Below are 22,027 nucleotides of genomic sequence, written 5' to 3' on the forward strand. Positions count from 1 at the left end.
ATTCATGTGTTCTGTGGTCCAAGCATATTGGTACTAATGAGAGTTAGATTTACCTATAGACCTAACTTGCGTAACATTTGTAAGGTACTTTAAAAAGTGCTTTACATAGAGATATTTGAAAAGGTTACGTTGTGTTTAATATACTCTACTCCGGAAATCAAGACCAGATCACCAATTCAAAATAAAATTTGAGTAATAGCTCCCTGCAGAGTTACTCTCAAGATCTCAATAAATATCCACATAGACTTTACACAAGGGATTACCTAATACCAAGTACTATTAACCAAATAAAAGCAAGTATGTAGAAGGATTTTTAGTCGTTATTGGGTATAATATCATGATCAAGCTGAATGTTTGGCCAAGCATTTCACAAAATTATACCCAGAATATTTATTAAGAAATACATGTCTCTTAAATATGTACAGAAAATTATTTCAGAAATAGTTTAATATCAATCATTCGAGCCACAGAACAAGAATTAGTAAATACCATAACTGTGTGCAGGTATCTTTCTTTCCTTCTTTTTAAAATTAATTTCTTCATTTTAATTGACAAGTAAAAATTATATATGTTCGTCTTGTACAAAATGTTGTTTTTAAATATGTGTACATTGTGGAAGTGCTAAATTGAGCCAAATAACATAGGCATTACTTCACATACTTATCTTTTTCTTTGTTGTGAGAACACAAAATCTACTATCTTAGCAATTTTCAAGAACACGATACATTAACTATAGTCACCATGTTATGCAATAGATCTCTTGAACTTATCCTCCTATCTAATTTAAATTTTGTGCCTGAGCACAGTGGTTCACGCCTTTAATCCCAGCATTTTGGGAGGCCGAGGTTGGCAGATCACCGGAAGTCAGGAGTTCGAGACCAGCCTGGCCAACATGACAAAACCACATCTCTACTAAAAAATACAAAAATTAGCCAGGCATGGTGGCATGCACCTGTAATCCCAGCCACTTGGGAGGCTGAGGCAGGAGAATTGCTTCAACCCAGGAAGCAGAGGTTGCAGTGAGCTGAGATTGCACCACTGCACTCCAGCCTGGGCGATAGAGCTAGACTCCATCTCAAAAACAAAATTAAAAAAAAATTGTAACTTTTGACCGACACTTCCTAACTCTCTCTTCAACCACTGCCTCTGCCCTTGGTAATCATCCTTCTAATCTCTACTTCTGTGAGGTCAGTTTTTTCACATTCCACATGTGAATGAGATCATGTCGTTTGTCTTTGAAATAAGCCATGTCTGACCTATTAAACCTAACATAATGTCCTCCAGGATGATCCATGTTGTTGCAAATTACAAGGCTGAGTAGTATTCCTTTGTGTATATATTACATTTTCCTTTTCCATTTATCCATTAATGGACATTTAGATTGATTTCATGTCTTGGCTATTGTGAATAATGCTGCAATCAATATGAGAGTACAAATATTTTTTGACATAGTGATTTTATTTTCTTTGTATATATACCCTGAACTGGAATGGCTGAATTACATGCTAGTTCTATTTTTAATTTTTTTGAGGAACCTCCATACTATTTTTCATAGTGACTGGATTAATTTACGTTCTCACAGAGTATGCAAGGATTCCCTCTTCCGCACATCTTCGGAAGCATTTCTTACCTTTCGCCTTTATGATAATAGCTATTCTGAAAGGCATGAGGCAATATCTCATGGTGGCTTTAATTTGCATTTCCCTGATGATTAATTTTATCATATACCTCTTGGCTATTTGTATGTCTTCTTAAGAAAAAATGTCTATTCAGGTCCTTTGCCCATTTTTTAAATTGGATTTCTTTTTTAAAAAACTATTGAGTTATTTGAGTTCCTTGTATATTCTGGGTGTTACTCCCTTGTCAGATGAGTAGTTTCCAAATATTTACTCTGATTCTGTGGGTTATTTCTTCACTCTGCGTATTGCTTTCTTGGCTGTGCAGAGCTTTTAGTTTGATTCAATACTGTTTGTATATTTTTGTTTCATTTCCAGTGCTTTTGAATTCATATCCAAAAAGTCATTACCCAAAATAATGCCATGGAGATTTCCTTCCATTTTCCACATTAATGTTACAGTTTCAAGTCTTACATGTAAGTTTTTAATCAATTGTAGTTGACTTTTGTATATGGTGTGAGATTGTGTCTGATTTTATTCTGCATGTGGATATCCAGTTATACCAACATTGTTTATCAAAAGCACCTTCCTTTCCTCATTGTGTGTTCTTGACACCTTTGTCAAAAATCCATGGACTGTAAATGCATGAATTTATTTCTGGGCTCTCAGTTCTATTCTCCTGGCCTATGTATCTATATTTATGCCAGCAATATGCTGGTTTAACTGCTATAATGTTGGTAATATTTTAAAATTGGGTAGTGTGATATCTTAAGTTATGCTCTTTTTGCTCCAGGTTGCTTGATTGTTCAGGGTATTTTTGCGGGTCTTTTGTGATTTGGTATCAATTTTAGGATTTTTTTTTTCTATTTATGTGAAGAATATCATTGAAGTTTTGATAGGGATTATATGGAATCTATAGATCTCTTTGGGTAGGGTGGACATTTTAATAATATAAATTCTTCCAATATATTAACACAGAATATCTTCCCATTTATTTCATCATTTTTAAAACAGTTTTCAGTGTATAGGGATTTTACCTCCTTGGTTAAATTTATTCCCATTTTATTTCTTTTTAACTATTGTAAATGACACTGTTTCCCTGATTTATATTTCAAATGGTTCATAATTAGGGCACAGAAAAGCAACTTAGTTTTATATGTCCATTTTATATCTTGTATGGTATCATAAGTGAAAGTGCAAGAATATGGATTTATTTCATTTCAAACATCTTTCTATATATAGGAAGGGGCAATAATTCTCAGAAAATAAATAGGTATAACCTACCTATGTGGTTGAAAGTAACCTAGAATGTAGTTGAATAGGCAGTGAGCAGAGATGGAAAATCTTTTATTGTAAAGTTTCTGAAACATGTAATTCTTAGTATATCCTTATATACTTTATTAGGTTACAATTCCTGAGTTCCAGAAAATTACAATTGAACAAAACCCAGAAACAAGGGCAAAAGTTTTATATTGGTAACACTGAGAATGAACAAATATGAAGAAAGGAAAGAAGGAAGGAAGGAAGGAAGGACGGAAGGAAGGAAGGAAGGAAGGAAGGAAGGAAGGAAGGAAGGAAGGAAGGAAGGAAGGAAGGAAAATAAAGAAGAAAGAGAGAGAAAAAAGAAAGAGAAAGAACGAGGGAATAAAGAAAGAAAGAAGAAAAAGAAAAAAAGAAAGAAGAAAGAAAGCAAGAAAGCAAGCAAGAAAAGAAAGAAAGAAAGAAAGAAAGAAAGAAAGAAAGAAAGAAAGAAAGAAAGAAAGAAAGAAAGAAAGAAAGAAAGAGAGAGAAAGAATCTGCTTTTGAGAAAACATTGTAAGGTGGGCAGCGGCTGGGGTAAAAGAGGAAGAAACTAGCAACCAGAAAAAAAATGTAAGAAACGCAGAGCTCTAAAAATAATCTACTGCAGAATATGAAAGAAAAGGGAATGTTATTTTTATTCTCACAGAAATAAGAAATGGCAATGGCCTCTCTGAAATAGGAGCAAATGCTCATTAAGACAAAAGAAATTGAAATAGAAATTCTCTACAATGAGTTGAAGAGTCAAAAAGATAAAAGGATACCTTTAAAATGATCTGACACAGGAATTTGACCTGATTATGAGAGAGTGCAAGAATATAAACAAATGCAATGAGAAAATTAAATCCCCCATGGAAAAAATAAAGGGTAAAATTTACATTATGGGAAATTAAGTCACTCACCTAAAGGTCAAACTTGAAAGTTCTTTAGGACTGCAAAGAAAGAGGAAAAAAAAGATAAAATGAATGATCATGTTAAATATGCAAAAGAGAGGCGGGCAGAAAATATGCCAAGGAGAAAGGAAAACAAATAAAAATGTATCTATATAAGGTAACATGGAATCAACATTCTTAAAATTAAGCAGGGTGATTTTATTATAATTGGAGTTCTACCCCATTCAGAACAAAATTATATATATACATTTACAAATATTTTGGAACATTTTTGAATAATAAGCATTACTTGGGACATTTACAAATATTTTGGAACATTTTTGAATAATAAGCATTACTTGGGATGCTCAGGCATGAGAATTGCTTGAAACCTGGAAGCAGAGGTTGCAGTGAATCAACATCATGTCACTGCACTCCAGCCTGGGCAACAGAGCAAGACTTTGTCAACAACAACAACCACAACAACAAAAAGAATAGCAGACATAATAAAACCAATTTTTAAGTAAGTGTTAAGTGTTAAATGTAGGAATAAATACTGGGTTGGCTTCAGGCTACTTGTTTTCAGAAGGCAAAGGACAAATAACACAGGAAAAAAAAGATTCATATTCTCAGACAAAATTTTTATACAGGCCAAGTATATATCAACTATACACCAATAGTTGAAAAAAATACTTAAAATCCTTTATCTGATCATAAAGCCAAATTATGAAACCAAAATAACATTACAGAAAATTCTGAGTGAGAATGACAGTGAAAGGCAGGATTATGGAATACCACTCTCTTAATATGCAATAAAACAGACAAAAAACTAAACAAGTTAATTTACAGACAGGAAAAATTCAGGAGAAAGTAAACAAAGAAAAAGAAACAAGAATAACATCTAAACTTCAAGTGGCAATGATCAAATTAAGAAAGAAGATGCTCTGCTGTGAAGAGAGAAGTTATATTAGAAAGTTCTGAAAATACTTTCTAATGTCTTCGAATTTAGAGAGAAGAGGATTAAAGGAATAAGGAGCTTAAGAAAAAGGCAAGGGGGCAGGCTCAGTGGCTCACTCCTGTAATCCCAGCACTTTGGGAGGCTGAGGCAGGCAGATCATGAGGTCAAGAGTTTGAGATCCAGACTGACCAACGTGGTGAAACCTTGTCTCTACTAAAAATACAAAAATTAGCCAGGCATGGTGGCACATGCCTGTAATCCCAACTGCTCAGGAGGCTGAGGCAGGAGAATTGCTTGAACCTGGGAGGCGGAGGTTGCAGTGAGCCAAGATCACACCACTGCACTCCAGCCTGGGTGACAGAGCAAGACTCCGTCAAAAAAAGAAAATAACGAAAGAAAAAGAAAGAAGAAAGAAGGAAAAGAAAGAGAAAGAAAGAAAAGAGGAAGGAAGGAAGGAAGGAAGGAAGGAAGGAAGGAAGGAAGGAAGGAAGGAAGGAAGGAAGGAAGGAAGGAAGGAAGGAAGGAAGGAAGGAACCCCCTGCCACTGCCCTGATGAAGCACCTTTGACAGACCTTCCATTTGTGTTGTTATCAGTGGACCAGGAATACCCTGGCCCCTCCAATGCAGCAGGTGCTTGATCTCAAGGGGCCAGAGAACAAAGCCATAGGCCTGGTCCCAACCTCCCAAGGTGAGAGTCCACAGTCCAGCAGTACTGAGCTGATCCTTGACCCCCTGAAATCATTCAGAAATGAAGCCAGTCAACTAAACCCAACTTAACATCAGAGCCAAACCGTCAAGGGCATCAGAGAATACAAAAGCAAGAAGCCTCATGGAAAGTTGTCAGGGAAAACAAAATTGTAGTAAGAACATTTAACATGAGATCTATAATCTTACTAAATTTTTAAATGTACAATACAGTGTTATTAACTATAGAAACAATGTTGTTCAGTAGATCTCTAGAATGTATTCATTTTGAATAACTGAAACTCTATACCCATTGAACAGCAATTCCCCATTCTCACTTCCCCAACCCCTGGAAGCCACACTTCTACTCTCTGTTTCTATGAGTTTGACTATTTTACAGACCTCATATGAGTGGAATACTATAGTATTAGTACTTCTGTGAGTGCCTTTTTTCACTGAGCACAATGTCCTTTCTGTTCCCATATACATTGTAGAGAAATAACTAAACAAATAAGTAAATAAATGTGGTTTGTCTCAATGAAGATGTGCTTTAAGCATAGAATATACACTACATTTTAAAGACTTATTACAAAAATGTAAAATACTTCATTTATTTTTCTTGTTTTTATGTTGAATAATGTTTCCAGTATTTTAAGTTAAATGAGTATACTAAAATTCATTTCACCTGCTTCTTTTTAGTTTTCTAATGTGCTACTACAAAATTCAAAATTATACATGTGGCTTATGTTACACTTCTGCTGTGCAGAACTGATCCATAATCCAAAGTGGGCAGTGCAAACCGTAGGGAATGCATAAGTGGATCCATTTGTGGTAATGGAAACAAGTAGAATAACTGTCACCTCTGCTAATTTCTAAACACAGAAGAAGGAAATCTAAATTTAGTAATACATTAATGCAACAAATGAATGAAAACTAGTGTCTTCACTTGCCCGTGTCATATCTTGAACACAACAAATTTTATGGGCAGAGTAGGACAAAACAGCTCTTTATACAAAACAAAGGAGAAATAATAGCATGCTCACCCGTTGCTGTGCTTCTCACCCCAAAGCATTTCGACAGGTTATAATTTGCAGCTCCAAATTCATGAAATAGATATTCTAAATTAATAGAATCTTTACAATAAATGAGAGTAACCCTAAGTATATTGTATAACAGAGATTTAGTCATAACACCATCACAAATTTTATGAAGTATTTAAAAATATAAAGATATACTAAGCATTTGTATCCTGCAAAAATAGAAATTTCTGATGTTTTCTGAGACTAGCAGCCACCAGAAGTCTACTATCTAGCAAGTAGTGAATCTTTCCCTTTGAGGTAAAGTTGGCATTTAAAAATTGTTTGGAAAAAAATCTATCAACATGGAGAGAATATTGTGAAAGCAACTGTCAGAAAATATTACTCTAATTATGTGGCATTATTTAAGGATAAGATGAATGTGTCATCTATAAAAGACTATCAATACATTAAAGAAATAAAAAGTAAAATTTATCGTCTGTTTAAAAATCTTCCAAAAATGTAGTTTCAGTAGACATTTCTTTAAATACAGCTTGAGTATCCCTAATCCAAAAATTTGAAACACAGAATGCTCCAAAATATGAAACTTTTGAACACCAACATGACATCACAGGTGGAAAATTTTACACCTGACCTCATGTGATAGGTTGCAGTCAAACACAATAAAAACTTTCCATGCATAAAATTATTTAAAATATTGTATAAATTACCTGTAGGCTATGTATATAAGATATATATAAAACATAAATGAATTTTGTGTCTAGATTTGGATCCCATCCCCAACATATCTCATTGCATGTATGCATCTATTACAAAATTTGAAAAAAAAAATAAAAAATCTGAAACACATCTGGTCTCAGTGTTTTCGATAAGGGATACTCAACCTATACATCATTTTTAGATTCATTCACATCAAAATTGAGTGGAAGGTACAGAGAGTTCCCATATACCCCTGCTCACGCACATAAAACATACCTCCAGAGTGGTACATTTGCTGCAATTAGTAAACCTAAATAAACTCATTATTATCATCCAAAGTCCAAAATTTATGTTAGGGTTCACTTGTGTTGTACAGTCTATTATTTTTTTTATAAATGTTTGATGACATTTATCCACCATTATAATATCATACTGAATATTTTTACTGCCCTAAAAATTTTCTAGTTCTGCTTATTTCTCCTTACCTACCTCTTAATTTCTGGCAACTACTAGTTATTTTACTGTCTCTATAGTTTTAACTGTTCCAGAATGGCATATAGTTGGAATCATACAGTATGTGGCTTTCTTAAATTAGCCTTTTTACTTAGTAATTATGCATTTAAATTTTCTCCATATCTTTTTGTATCTTGATAGCTCATTCATTTTTAGAGTTTCATAGTGTTATATTGTCTGAATATGTCACAGTTTATCTATTCATCTACTGAAGTACATCTTGTTGGCTTTCACATTTTGACAATTGTGAGTATAGCTTCTGTAAACACCCATGTGCAGGTGCAGGTTCTCATGTGGACATAAGTTATCAACTCATTTGGGTAAAAACTAAAAAGAGTTATTTACAGGCACTATATTTAGTTTTGTAAGAAACCATCAAATTGTCTTTCAACGTTGCTGTATCATTTTGCATTCCTGTCGGCAATTAATAAAAATTCCTGTTGCTCCGTATCTTTGTCAGCACTTGGTGTTTCAGCGTTTTGGATTTTGGCCATTCTAACATGTGTATAGCGCTATCTTGTTTTTCTAATTTGCAGTTGCCTAATGATACAAGATATTCAATGTATTTTCATATGTTTATTTGCCATCTATATAATCTTTAGTGAGGTGTCTACTCAGACCATTTGCCCACATCTTAATTAGGTTGCTCATTGACTTATTACTGAGTTTTGAGCATTTTTTTAATATATTTTACATAAGTCCTTAATGAGGTATGTCTTTGCTAACATTTTCTTTGAGTCTGTGATTTGTTTTCTCATTCTCTTGCAATGTCTTCCACAGAGCACAATATTTTTTAAAAAAAAAATTAATGAGTTTTGTCTGATCAATTATTGCTTTCATGGCAACAAATAAATTTGCATTGTATCTAAGGCGTTGCCAAACCCAAAGTCATCTGGATGTTCTCAGGTCTGTAATCCAGTTTTAGTTAATTTTTGTGAAGGTATAAGGTCTGGGCTAAATTTCTTGTTTTGGTCGTAGATGTTTAGTTGTCACCACCCTCTTTTTTCCATTGTATTGTCTTTACCCCTTTGTCAAAGATTGTGACTATATTTTTATGTCTATTTCTCTATTGTGTTCTATTTATGTATTTAGTTTTTCACCAGTACTACACTGCCTTAATTACTATAGCTTTGTAAGAAGTCTGACAGTTGGGTAGTGTCTATTCTCTAATTTGTTCTCCTTTTTAATACTGTGTTTGTTATTCTGAGTCTTTTGCCTCTCTATACAAGCTTAAAAATTTGTTGGTATCCACAAAATAACTTGCTGGGATTCTTATTGGGATGGATTGAATGTATAGATCAACTGGAGAGAAATTTCATCTTGACGATATTGACTCTTCCTATGCATGAACATAGAATGTCTCTATTTAGGCCTTTTTTGATTTCCTTCATTAGAGTTTTGCAGCTTTTCCCATATAGATCTTACACATTTTTAGATTTATACCTAAGTATTTTATTTTGCGAGGTGTTAAAAGGGCACTTTTAAAGTATAAACAGTGTGGGACTTGTCAAACTTGAACACTCAGAAAACAAAATTTTTAAAAGAACCAGAGCACATGAGGAAAAGAGGCCCAACACCACATGTTAATATAAACAGTGAATGTAAACTTTAGAAATAATGATTGTCAGCCCTGCACCTGTCAGTAAATGCTGAACACAATAATGTTTTGACTAGTAGAATGGATGCATTTGGAGTACTTGAATAAACTGAAGCAGCTGAATAACCATGGAAAAAAAAAAAGCACAGAATAAGAACAACATGTTTCTTCCTTTGTTGTGATTTTCTCAGTATTATAACAAATATTTATCACTCAGATAAGCATTAAACTCCTTATTTAAAATAAACTCATGATGCAAAATAACAAACTAGAGTTTTGAAAACTGTAAAAAGGAGTCTAATTATTACAACCTGATTATAAATGATGCAATTCTCAAAAATTATTTTTGACATAAAAATATAATATAAAACAATGAAATTTCCACCTGTAATAAAAATGCATTTCTAATTTAAAAAGTTGAAAAAGCACATATGCAGATAAGTAATGATATATACAACTTCTTTTAATAGAATTATATTGAAAGTTATTTTTCCTTATATTGTTACAAAACATATAACACATATGAATCAGTACACACGAAGTAAATATAAAAAGTCCAGTAAATATAAAAATAGCACATACAAAGCTTTTAAAAGAGTAGATGAGGCCGGGCGCGGTGGCTCACCACGCCTGTAATCCCAGCACTTTGGGAGGCCGAGGCGGGCGGATCACGAGGTGAGGAGATCGAGACCATCCTGGCTAACACGGTGAAACTCCGTCTCTACTAAAAGTACAAAAAAATTAGCCGGGCGTGGTGGCGGGCGCCTATAGTCCCAGCTACTCGGGAGGCTGAGGCAGGAGAATGGCGTGAATCCGGGAGGCAGAGCTTGCAGTGAGCCCACCCCTGAGCTCCAGCCTGGGCGACAGAGAGAGACTCCTTCTCAAAAAAAAAAAAAAAAAAAAAAAGAGTAGATGAGAACATAGAAAGAAATATAACCAATATATTCCAAATAGAAAACCAATTAAACAGCAGACTAAATAGACAGAATTTCAGTTTGTGCATCTTTATTTTTTGTATGTGTGTTCACTCACTGCTTGGATTATTTTTTTTAATTTTTTTAATTTTTTTAATTTTTTATTATACTTTAAGTTCTAGGGTACATGTGGATAACGTGCAGGTTTGTTACATATGTATACCTGTGCCATGTTGGTGTGCTGCACCCATCAACTCGTCAGCACCCCTCAACTCGTCATTTACATCAGGTATAACTCCCAATGCAATCCCTCCCCCCTCCCCCCTCCCCGTGATAGGCCCCGGTGTGTGATGTTCCCCTTCCCGAGTCCAAGTGATCTCATTGTTCAGTTCCCACCTATGAGTGAGAACATGTGGTGTTTGGTTTTCTGTTCTTGCGATAGTTTGCTGAGAATGATGGTTTCCAGCTGCATCCATGTCCCTACAAAGGACACAAACTCATCCTTTTTTATGGCTGCATAGTATTCCATGGTGTATATGTGCCACATTTTCTTAATCCAGTCTGTCACTGATGGACATGTGGGTTGATTCCAAGTCTTTGCTATTGTGAATAGTGCCGCAATAAACATACGTGTGCATGTGTCTTTATAGCAGCATGATTTATAATCCTTTGGGTATATACCCAGTAATGGGATGGCTGGGTCATATGGTACTTCTAGTTCTAGATCCTTGAGGAATCGCCATAGTGTTTTCCATAATGGTTGAACTAGTTTACAATCCCACCAACAGTGTAAAAGTGTTCCTATTTCTCCACATCCTCTCCAGCACCTGTTGTTTCCTGACTTTTTAATGATCGCCATCCTAACTGGTGTGAGATGGTATCTCATTGTGGTTTTGATTTGCATTTCTCTGATGGCCAGTGATGATGAGCATTTTTTCATGTGTCTGTTGGCTGTATGAATGTCTTCTTTTGAGAAATGTCTGTTCATATCCTTTGTCCATTTTTCGATGGGGTTGTTTGTTTTTTTCTTGTAAATTTGTTTGAGTTCTTTGTAGGTTCTGGATATTAGCCATTTGTCAGATGAATAGATTGCAAAAATTTTCTCCCATTCTGTAGGTTGCCTGTTCACTCTGATGGTAGTTTCTTTTGCTGTGCAGAAGCTCTTTAGTTTAATTAGATCCCATTTGTCTATTTTGGCCTTTGTTGCCGTTGCTTTTGGTGTTTTAGACATGAAGTCCTTGCCCATGCCTATGTCCTGAATGGTATTACCTAGGTTTTCTTCTAGGGTTTTTATGGTATTAGGTCTAACATTTAAGTCTCTAATCCATCTTGAATTAATTTTTGTGTAAGGAGTAAGGAAAGGATCCAGTTTCAGCTTTCTACTTACGGCTAGCCAATTTTCCCAGCACCATTTATTAAATAGGGAATCCTTTCCCCATTTCTTGTTTCTCTCAGGTTTGTCAAAGATCAGATGGCTGTAGATGTGTGGTATTATTTCTGAGGACTCTGTTCTGTTCCATTGGTCTCTATCTCTGTTTTGGTACCAGTACCATGCTATTTTGGTTACTGTAGCCTTGTAGTATAGTTTGAAGTCAGGTAGCATGATGCCTCTGGCTTTGTTCTTTTGACTTAGGATTGTCTTGGCAATGCGGGCTCTTTTTTGGTTCCATATGAACTTTAAAGCAGTTTTTTCCAATTCTGTGAAGAAACTCATTGGTAGCTTGATGGGGATGGCATTGAATCTATAAACAGAACCAAAGACAAAAACCACCCGATTATCTCAATAGATGCAGAAAAGGCCTTTGACAAAATTCAACAGCCCTTCATGCTAAAAACGCTCAATAAATTTGGTATTGATGGAACATATCTCAAAATAATAAGAGCTATTTATGACAAACCCACAGCCAATATCATACTGAATGGGCAAAAACTGGAAAAATTCCCTTTGAAAACTGGCACAAGACAGGGATGCCCTCTCTCATCACTCCTATTCAACATAATGTTGGAAGCTCTGGCTAGGGCAATCAGGCAAGAGAAAGAAATAAAGGGCATTCAGATAGGAAAAGAAGAAGTCAAATTGTCCCTGTTTGTAGATGACATGATTGTATATTTAGAAAACCCCATTGTCTCAGCCCAAAATCTCCTTAAGCTGATAAGAAACTTCAGCAAAGTCTCAGGATACAAAATTAACGTGCAAAAATCACAAGCATTCTTATACACCAGTAACAGACAAACAGAGAGACAAATCATGAGTGAACTTCCATTCACAATTGCTTCAAAGAGAATGAAATACCTAGGAATCCAACTTACTAGGGATGTAAAGGACCTCTTCAAGGAGAACTACAAACCACTGCTCAGTGAAATAAAAGAGGACATAAACAAATGGAAAAACATACTATGCTCATGGATAGGAAGAATCAATATCGTGAAAATGGCCATACTGCCCAAGGTAATTTATAGATTCAATGCTTGGATTATTTTAAGACTAAGTTAATATTTGTAGAGAGCAGGAAAGAATAAAGAGAGTGAGGAAGCAGAGAGGGAGAAAAGGAAAAAGAAAGGACAGAACAGTGACAAACTGGAGGTGAAAATGAGATTCCTGTAGATATTTTTGAGGAAAAGTAATGGCAAAGTTCTCATAGTTGTCAACTCTGATGTTTTCCTAATTTTCTTTGCCCCTTCCCTCAAGTTGGCTTCTTAAATCTTTAAATTTAGCTTCAAATTTCTTAAGCTAGTTTTTAACACAAATTATTTATTACCTACACTGAGTTTTAAAAGTAGTCTCCAGTCTCCTTAGCATAGCATTAAAATTACACCATCACTGTTGGATTATAATGTGAAATTGATCTTATTATGTAAGAGACATTGTCTCAAAAATATTTGAGACATTTATATTGACTCAAAAACTTCATTGAAAAATACTGGAAAACAGTGTGGATAAATTGATTAACACTAAGAATGTTAGAAAGTTTTGGAACAAACTTGAAATATTAAAAGGCTCAGAAATAGCAGCTGAAAAAAATTAAAAATACAAGAAAGCTCAGTAAAATATTATTCTCACATATTTTGTTCATGTCATACTATTAAAATGAACAAATCTTGAATCAGTGTCATAGTTTCTTATGTATATCCAAAACACTTCACTAATTTTTATTAAGGTGGAAACCACATGCCTTTCCATTATAAATTATTCTAAGAGTCAGAACCTAATACATCTTAGATGCAGTCTAAAATTATTTCATGTAGGTTTTCATTTTCTTCAAATACATATGGTCCAGTAAGGTAGACATATATAACTTAGCAGAACATTAAATGATTATTTTTTCATTGATGTTGTGTGTGTGTGTGTATACATACACACATATATATGTACATATAATTGTTTTAAACAACAGAAAAATGTTAGAAAATAAAACTTAATTGGCAATTTTGTGAATGGTTAAGAGAAAATCATACAGACCTAACCATAAAGAACATGGCTACATTTTTCTCTTATAACCTGTATCAACAACTTCAAGTAGAATTTACTGAAAAAAAAATAAATTAGTTATTTCCATTAAGATTTCTCATGAGTTTCACTTGTAAGCAGGATAAGACACAATGACCTTTTCTGTTAACTATTTGGAACAGAATCAATCTGTGTTCTCCTTTCTCCCTCTCTCTGGGATACATAACGGAATGATCATCAGTCTGAACTCCAAGCTACATGAGTGTAATTAATTACATCACAATCGACCTATTGCTCAGGTCTCTATTTGCCCTTGCCAACCTGGACTCATAATTTTTTACTAATGGACAAATTACATTTAATAGTCTTTCACTCTAATGAAAAAAGAAACAAACACACACAGAGAGAGAAATAGTGACATAAATGGCCCAGATAATGCTAGAAAACAACATTTTGTGAGAAACCTTCACAAAATGTAAGTGTGAGAAACCAAAGTGCATTTCATACAAAGAGCATAGAAAAGGAATTCTAAGGAAATTAAATAAATGACATTTTTGAACCAAATAAGACGTGAAGTAAATGATACCTTATCTATTACAATAATTCCTCAAAGAAGTCAGCATATTTATTTTGGAGTCAATACTTCGGCTGCTACCAAAATCAACAAGCAAAGTTATACCTCAGAGTTTTAATAAGTTGATACTCTTTACTATGCTTTGTATTTCCAAATAACAATTTTATGTGATTATAAAATAATACATACTTTATAAATAATTTTATCTGATTATAACACAATACATAGTTGTTTGTATTTCTATGGCTTTCTCTCTATCTCAGGAGAGAGAGAGAGCGAGAGAGACAGCAATAAAAACAGGTATATATCTCTCTATCCTGACAGAGAGAGAGAGAGAGAGAGAGAGAGATTTTGGGAATTGGCTCTCATAATTGTGAAGGCTGAGGAGTCCTATCATCAACTCTGCAATCTAGAAGAACCAACAAAGCCAGTGGTATAATTTAGTCCAGGTTGATCAGGAAACCCGAGAAGCAAGGTTCCACCTATGGTGTAAATTCCAGCCCATGTCTGAAGAACTGAGAACCAGGGGTTGGGGGGAAGGAGGGGTGAGGGTATAAGTTCTAGATTCAGAATCTATAAAAACCAAAAGTTCTTACATTCAAAAGCAGAAGATGGATGTCCCAGCTTAAAAGGAGAGAGAGAATTTGCCTTCTCTTTTTTGCTTCTTTAGGGTGCTCAAAAGATTGAATAATGCCAGGCCACCTTGTGAAAAGAATGATCTTCTTTACTCAGGCAACTGATTCTCAAATTCTAATCACCTCTGGAGATATCCTCACAGACACACCAGAAATAATCTTTTGCCAGCTATTTGATCAAGCCCAGTCAAGTTGACGCATACAATTAACCAGCAAATACTAACCCTTTATCAACTTGGCACCCATACACAAATAAAGACAACAATAAGGTCATTCTACGTAACATACTACAGCTGTCTTGCATATAACCAAAAATCTAATCCCTTCCCCAGAAGAGAATGTCAAGTCCTTAAGTAATGTCACATAACTTAAATACTATGATGTAGGGGTAATAATGCTATAATACTGATATAAAGTTAATAATTTCATGTTACATCATAAGGGAGAGAGAAAGTAAGTATTCAAGACAATTAATTTCTTAATTTCTGAAGTCACACAGTATAGCTCGTATTTGTAAATACCTTCTACTCCTCATTCTGTATTCTCTTTGCCTTCAGTAACTACCTCAGCTGGTTATGTTCTTTACCTAATAAGGTGACCCAAACTTCATTCCTAAAGGGCCTGGGCCGTTTGTAGTCCTGCCTGGATGGGGTTGTAATTTCCTATTGACCTTAATCACAGGGTATAGTAACACTAAGGACATCCTAAAGGATCTCCTGTACCTCAGACATATTCTTCCTTACCTCCATTGTGGAGTAGTAGTCCAATTTCCCCTTGGTAGTCAGGATCAATTACTTTAGCCAACACTGTTATTCTCTTCTTTGCCTGTTGACTCAGAGGTGTGAGGAGCACATGGTGTCAAGGGTTGGAGAGAGGCCAATTGGTATTTACAGAAATTGTCATCCTATCCACTTGATTACTAAAATACTCCTCTGTTGAGGCCACCTTTTGGTGAGTTTCACATGGGACACAAATATTATTATGTCCTTTGCCCATTCTAACACATCTATTCACATTCCTCTTTCCCAAATGTCTTTGTCACTGGTTTTCCAATCGTGTTTCTTCCAAGATCCTGACCATCCAAACAAACAATTGGCTACAGTCCATGAATTGCATGCCTGGCCATTTCTCCTTCAAAGCAAAGCAGATAGCTTTGAATGTTTTCCGGAGAAAATTTCCCTTTACCACTGTTCTTCAGGAGTGTTCCAGAGAGGAGCTGTGGTTCTGCAACTGTCAACTTTTATGTGCTGCCTGCGTACCTTGCAGAATCATTTTCTATTACATGGATAGACCATAAAATGGGTCAATTTTGGAACTTACCTTGAATTATTATTTGGAGTACCCGAATTATAGTAAACTGTCAAGAATTGTTATCTATTATTGCTTTTTCCATGAGCATTTTGATTGTTTAACATTATCTTTATAAACAATACTTTAATCAAAATTATGAATTTAAATATTTCTCTGAATCTCTAATGACTTGGGATAATTTCTCAGAAACTATTGGATGTGACCTATTTGAAGCTCTCAGTATTGAAAGCTTGTAATTATGCATCTCATTATACTCTATTATAATTTTTATGTCAAAATTTATTATAAATAATAGAAAAGATGTACCATCACCCTTTAACATACATTTTAATGCTATTAATATGATTAATAATAGAGAAGTAATTTGTTTATATATTTGTTTCTATATGCTTTATTCCTATTTAAAATTAATTTCTCTTTTAGAGCAACAGTTTCCAGATGGGGTTTCATGGAGATCTAGGGAGCCAGATAACATCCTCTGAACCAAGGGAATTAGGAGATAAAGAGAGTCTGGAGGAGCACAGTGGATGTTCAGACCCCAGACTTTGACCTGCCTCTACCTACTTTACAATTTAGGCCTCAATTAAAGACAAAATGTGAAGATGCTTTGGTGATTACTCTATTTTGGTGTTAGTACTTGATTACTGATTCATAGTCACTCTATACATGTTAATCCTATTGATTCCTTGTATTTGATAAAAATATTTCTGGGTTTCTTTTTTATTTGAGTTTGATGACTTATCATCACAAAAAATTGTTTTTAGGTAGCAAAATGTATTAATTCATTTTATTCATTATATCAAATATATGTATATTTGAGAAAAACACAAAACATTACCAAGACACATTTGAAAAATAGTCTTGAATAAAGGAAAATGATACCATATTTATGAGTGGAGATATCAAAAATTAATATGTTTTAAGTCAAGTTCCACTGGAAACAAGCTCAGGCGGAGATTAGTTTGAAGGCAATTTGCTGAGGAGAGCTTTTGGTAACAAAACTCATGAGGATACAGGAAGCAGGATTTGTCAGAGAGAAAATTTGAACTCTGATCGAGTTGCAACCAATGTCTAAGCTAATCCCATGAAGAGCTCTGGAGCTGGGATAGTCCTGTAGAAATGTCTTTAATTGGGCAAGGAGTTTAGACCTTTGTCCTTCCACATTAATCAGTAATTGCAAATAGGTACCCTGGAGAGGGGCTTACCCTTGGGCAATGTCTAGGGAAGAGACCTAAACCAATGTCTAGTGAAGAAACTACAGTGTTCTTGGCAGCTTGTATAATACGACTCCCACTTCCCCTATATGACAAAATGTCAGTTACTTTTCTATAGTGCCGTTGGGAGTATAAATTGATATAAATTTACATAAAGAAATTTCAGTAAAGCAAATCAAATTTTCCCAATAAGTTTCTAGATTATTTTTCTAATAAAATAATTAAATATATGAAAAAGATTTATAGGCAAGCAGCATGTAAATTTTATATTCTTATTCTCTATATACCCATAAATACAAACATATAATTATAACTAAACTATATAATATATATTGTAATTGACATATACCATGATATAATACACTGGTATTATGTATGCTAATATATATGGAAATGTAGTAAAAGATTTGTATCAATTGCACATAAACAGTGTAATTCTGGCTGATAATTTTTCTCTACTGTCTATTTTTCTATATTGTCCAAATTGCTTGTAATTAATATTACTTTTTAATGAGAAAAAAATATTAATTATCCTTCTGATTCATATGCCTTAAACTATCTCTTGGCTTCTTTGTTTCAAACACACAAGTTGACTAAATTTTTGTTTTCAATATTGCTCGGTTTCTAATTATAATGTAAGTCATACAAGTCTAGGGAATATATATCTTCCTACCAAAAGTTACCTCACTAGAGTATATTGTGAAGTTGTTTTTGGAGATGAGAGACAAATTATATGGCTATTTCTCAAATTATGATCAGATCATCTGGGATCAGCTTGCCACTAATTTAAACTTGGTAGTACAGAATGCTGTTAATCAGGGTAAAGAGTACAGATATTAGCATTAGCCAAATGTGGACTGAACTCTTAGCTCTATCATTTGGCAGCTATGTAGTCTGGAGAAAGTTTTTAACTTCTCTATTCTTCGGCCTCACTATCTGTATAATGGAGATAACAATATAATATTGCATAGAATAAATAAGAGAAAAGATGTTGAGAAATTCCTATGATTTTGGTCAAATTTGTAGGGATACATTGGTGATCAAAAATCATGACTGTTTTATTATAATTTTTATGAAAATGTCATTGTCTTAGAAAGTCGTTGGCTCTAATTTGGATACAAACAGACTATGAAGAGAACTCCAAGTCACAAAATTCCCATAATATTTTGGTCTAATTACTATAATTTTATGAATGCCAGTCAATAATTTGCTTCATTCAAAGTAAAGAAATATATATTTTCTGCCCAGTAGTTTCAGAAAAAAACTCTTGTAACTATTGTAACACACTATTTTAACACAAGAAGATTAAATGATGGAGGGAAAACAATTATTCTTAAATGCCCATACATTTTACATATATATACATATTTGAGAAATGTAAGTTTTTAGTGCTTGAAATACAGGTTTGTGGGACTTATTACATCTAATGACCTAAGATAAAGGGAGAGATATATATGTTGAGAGTCTAGAGATCTTCTTAATACATTTGATAACAGTAAGTTATGCAGAATTCTAATAAAAGCACAAAGCTACCTCAAAATGTATTTTACACTATCAAGGAAGCAAATCTGTGCCTTTCTTCTCAATAATTATTTGGCAAAACTGCCAAACAATTTTAACATAATTTTATTATTTTTCATTTTAAATTACACATAACTAATCAGAATCATGATCATGCAATCTAATATACATGGAATATTTGCTTTGCAAACACATTCATTGGGAAACTCTATATATGAGCAATATTTCACTTTCTCAATTTTTGTGCCAGGTGCTTAAGTCTCTATCTCTGCTCTGGGAAGTGATTAAAATTGAAAGATAACCTAATAAGCAATTTTGCAATTTCCCTGAGATGGAGATTAGCAAAACAGTCTTCTTCAATTAAATCTGAAGGCTGGTGAAATGAAAGGGCACTTGATTCATCTGTTTCTACCCTTCTGACTATGACATGAACAAATAAATTCTGTCAACAAATGGAGAGGACGTATCAGGGTTGCTTTATTTATAATCTTAAATTGTAAAAAGCAATTAATTTTATAACCCTTCTAGAAACTGATGTAAATTTGACTCAGGTTTCTACTTTATTTTCAGAGTAGCTCTTAGTATAATGTATTGCATAATTGATTTTATTGAACCTTCATGAAAATTTTTCTCTGCCAACAAAATAACACTACTGCTGCTTCATTAGTTTCTTCTTCATAGTTTAAGGAACAGCCTATGGTAAATTAATCAAGTGGCTTCATATTTTCAACCACAATTCTACAAATTTAGGTCAGAAATTTCTAAAACTTTTTTTTTCTTGGAAAGTAACTATTTATTGAAACAAACGTAAGTGTATAGAGAATCAGCAGTCATGACCTTTAGTTTAGTTTCATTTCTTATAATGTTGTGTATGTAGTCTTAACTAAACCACTGCATTCTCTGGGTTCTGCATATTTTCATTTGGAAAATGTAAAATTGCCTTTTGATAATTTACTTTTTTCCCACTATAAAATTTAACTTTTTTATAAAGTGTATGATTAAATCAATTATTCTGGAAACCTGGTATAAGGTTGTCTGTTTTCTTTAAGGAAAATTTTCTGAGTCCCATTTGAATCCTCTAGAGTCAGACCCTATATAGAAACCATATTCAGAATCCATATTCAGGAGGTCTCTCCTCTCAGATAATTTGATTAAGTGCAATTATTAACAGGTACAGTATGCCTTGCATCACTTCCCAACATTTTTTGTTCTTGTTGCTGAGGAGCTTTTTCTTCAGGTTGATGAAAACTCAATGTTACTATACAATATTATGCAGAAATTTGAGAACAACTGGAGAAACTGTAAAGATAAATGACAAGTTTTCACTTACTTCTTTTATTATGGAACATGTGGCAGTAGAAATAAAAGAATCAAAGAAACATCATTAATATGTCTATTTGCCAGTCTTACTTCTCTTGGAAGAAATAGGAAACAAGTGAATTATGAAAATTCACTTATCTTTAAGTTTCATCTACCTTAGCAGAGTAAATTGTTTTTACAGTTTATAAATTCTAAGCCTACTATAAATATAATTTTGTGACCTATACACATTTAAATAAAAGCTACAAAATGTTTAACCATGTTAACTGAATTTTACTTGGCTATGAGTCAATTTATACAAAAAGCTGCACTTAGCCAAGTTGTGCACTTTGGTGAAAGGAGTAATGGAGCATAGATATGAAGACTTGGAACTGGTCCCAAACCTGCTACTAATAGTCATAGGCATTGTTTCTTTATCAGTAAAATTGCTATACAGCCTTTGTGACAATGGCTTTATAAAAATCAAGTAATATATATTATGTTATTATGCTTTAAAATGTTATGTAAGTTTTACAATACCTTGCAAATGAAAGATATTGTTTTATTTAAAATATAATGCAGGCCTTGTCTACATAAGCCATATTTGACCAAATAGTTAACTAATTTGACATATAGCTTCTGGTATATACATCTCTGCAAACACAAAGGAAAATATAAGTTACAAATGTAAGTTAGCTAGTGTTTCATGTCATATATATAACTATTTTTTTGCTCCATGGTAAAAATCTATTTCCTAAATAATTGTGGGTGTATTTTACGGTAATATTCCAAGCAAAAATTTAAAATGCAAATGTAGGCTTTAAGTGTAATGATGTTTTATTAAGATAACAAAGCAAAGAAAATATGAAATGTAAAGGCAATATGAAATGTAAAAAGAATAGGAAAAATGTATTAAATCTAGAAATACTTAAAGGAAGGGACATTACAATACAAAGTCTGGAAAGACTAGCAGAGCATGTTTTGATGTATGTAGAGTTATAGAATTAGCTAGCAGAGAATCACTTCATGGTTTGAAAATAATGAGATGCAGCTTCTGGTTTGTTTGTTTGCTTTTTAAAGGAGATCGGAATGAACTAGGAAAAGGAGTCAGAAAGAACAGTTGAGTAAAATTCTGGGAAAGATAGAAACTACATAATTGAAAAATAGCTGAATCCAGAGGGAATAGCGTCATTCTAATGGATAAGGATTACATAAAACTTTCATGGAATGATTAAGTCATCTAATGACAAGTTTAAGATTATTTTCCAGGAAATAGTGTTCCAGCACCTGAAAATTCATACTACCCAAAGCTGCTATAAATATGAATTAGTGAAATAATTTTCTCATTTCTTTACCATTATGTAATTTGCATTCAACTTATCTTCAGTGTTAAAATAATCTACTTGGACTAATTATGGATTGGCTTGAAGAGGTTGGTGACTTCTTGAAGAGAGAAAAGAAATGAGTACAGTCTGAAGGTTTTGCTTTGTTAGGATAGAGCTTTTCTGAATCCCTGTCACCTATTTTTTAGTGGTAGTAGCAACATTAAAAGTTCTCAGGGATCCCTTTTTTCAGATGTTATTGTGCACCAGTATAACACAGCCATCATAGTAATTTCAGTTTTAATACATAGCTTGGGAGTTAAGCCATATGGCAAGGGTACAATCTATAGTCCACCAATTTGATCTCATAAACTGATAAACAGTTTTTCACTGACCTCTCCTCCTTTATTTGGGAAGTTTAGGGTTTTTTTTTTTTTTCTGTTGCTGGCTGTTTTATTTTATATTTAACATACCCAACTTCCTATAATTGATTCATTATTTTATTGACATTTTC

The sequence above is a fragment of the Macaca nemestrina genome, chromosome 10, assembly GCF_043159975.1.
Source record: "Macaca nemestrina isolate mMacNem1 chromosome 10, mMacNem.hap1, whole genome shotgun sequence".
Lineage (NCBI taxonomy): Eukaryota > Metazoa > Chordata > Mammalia > Primates > Cercopithecidae > Macaca > Macaca nemestrina.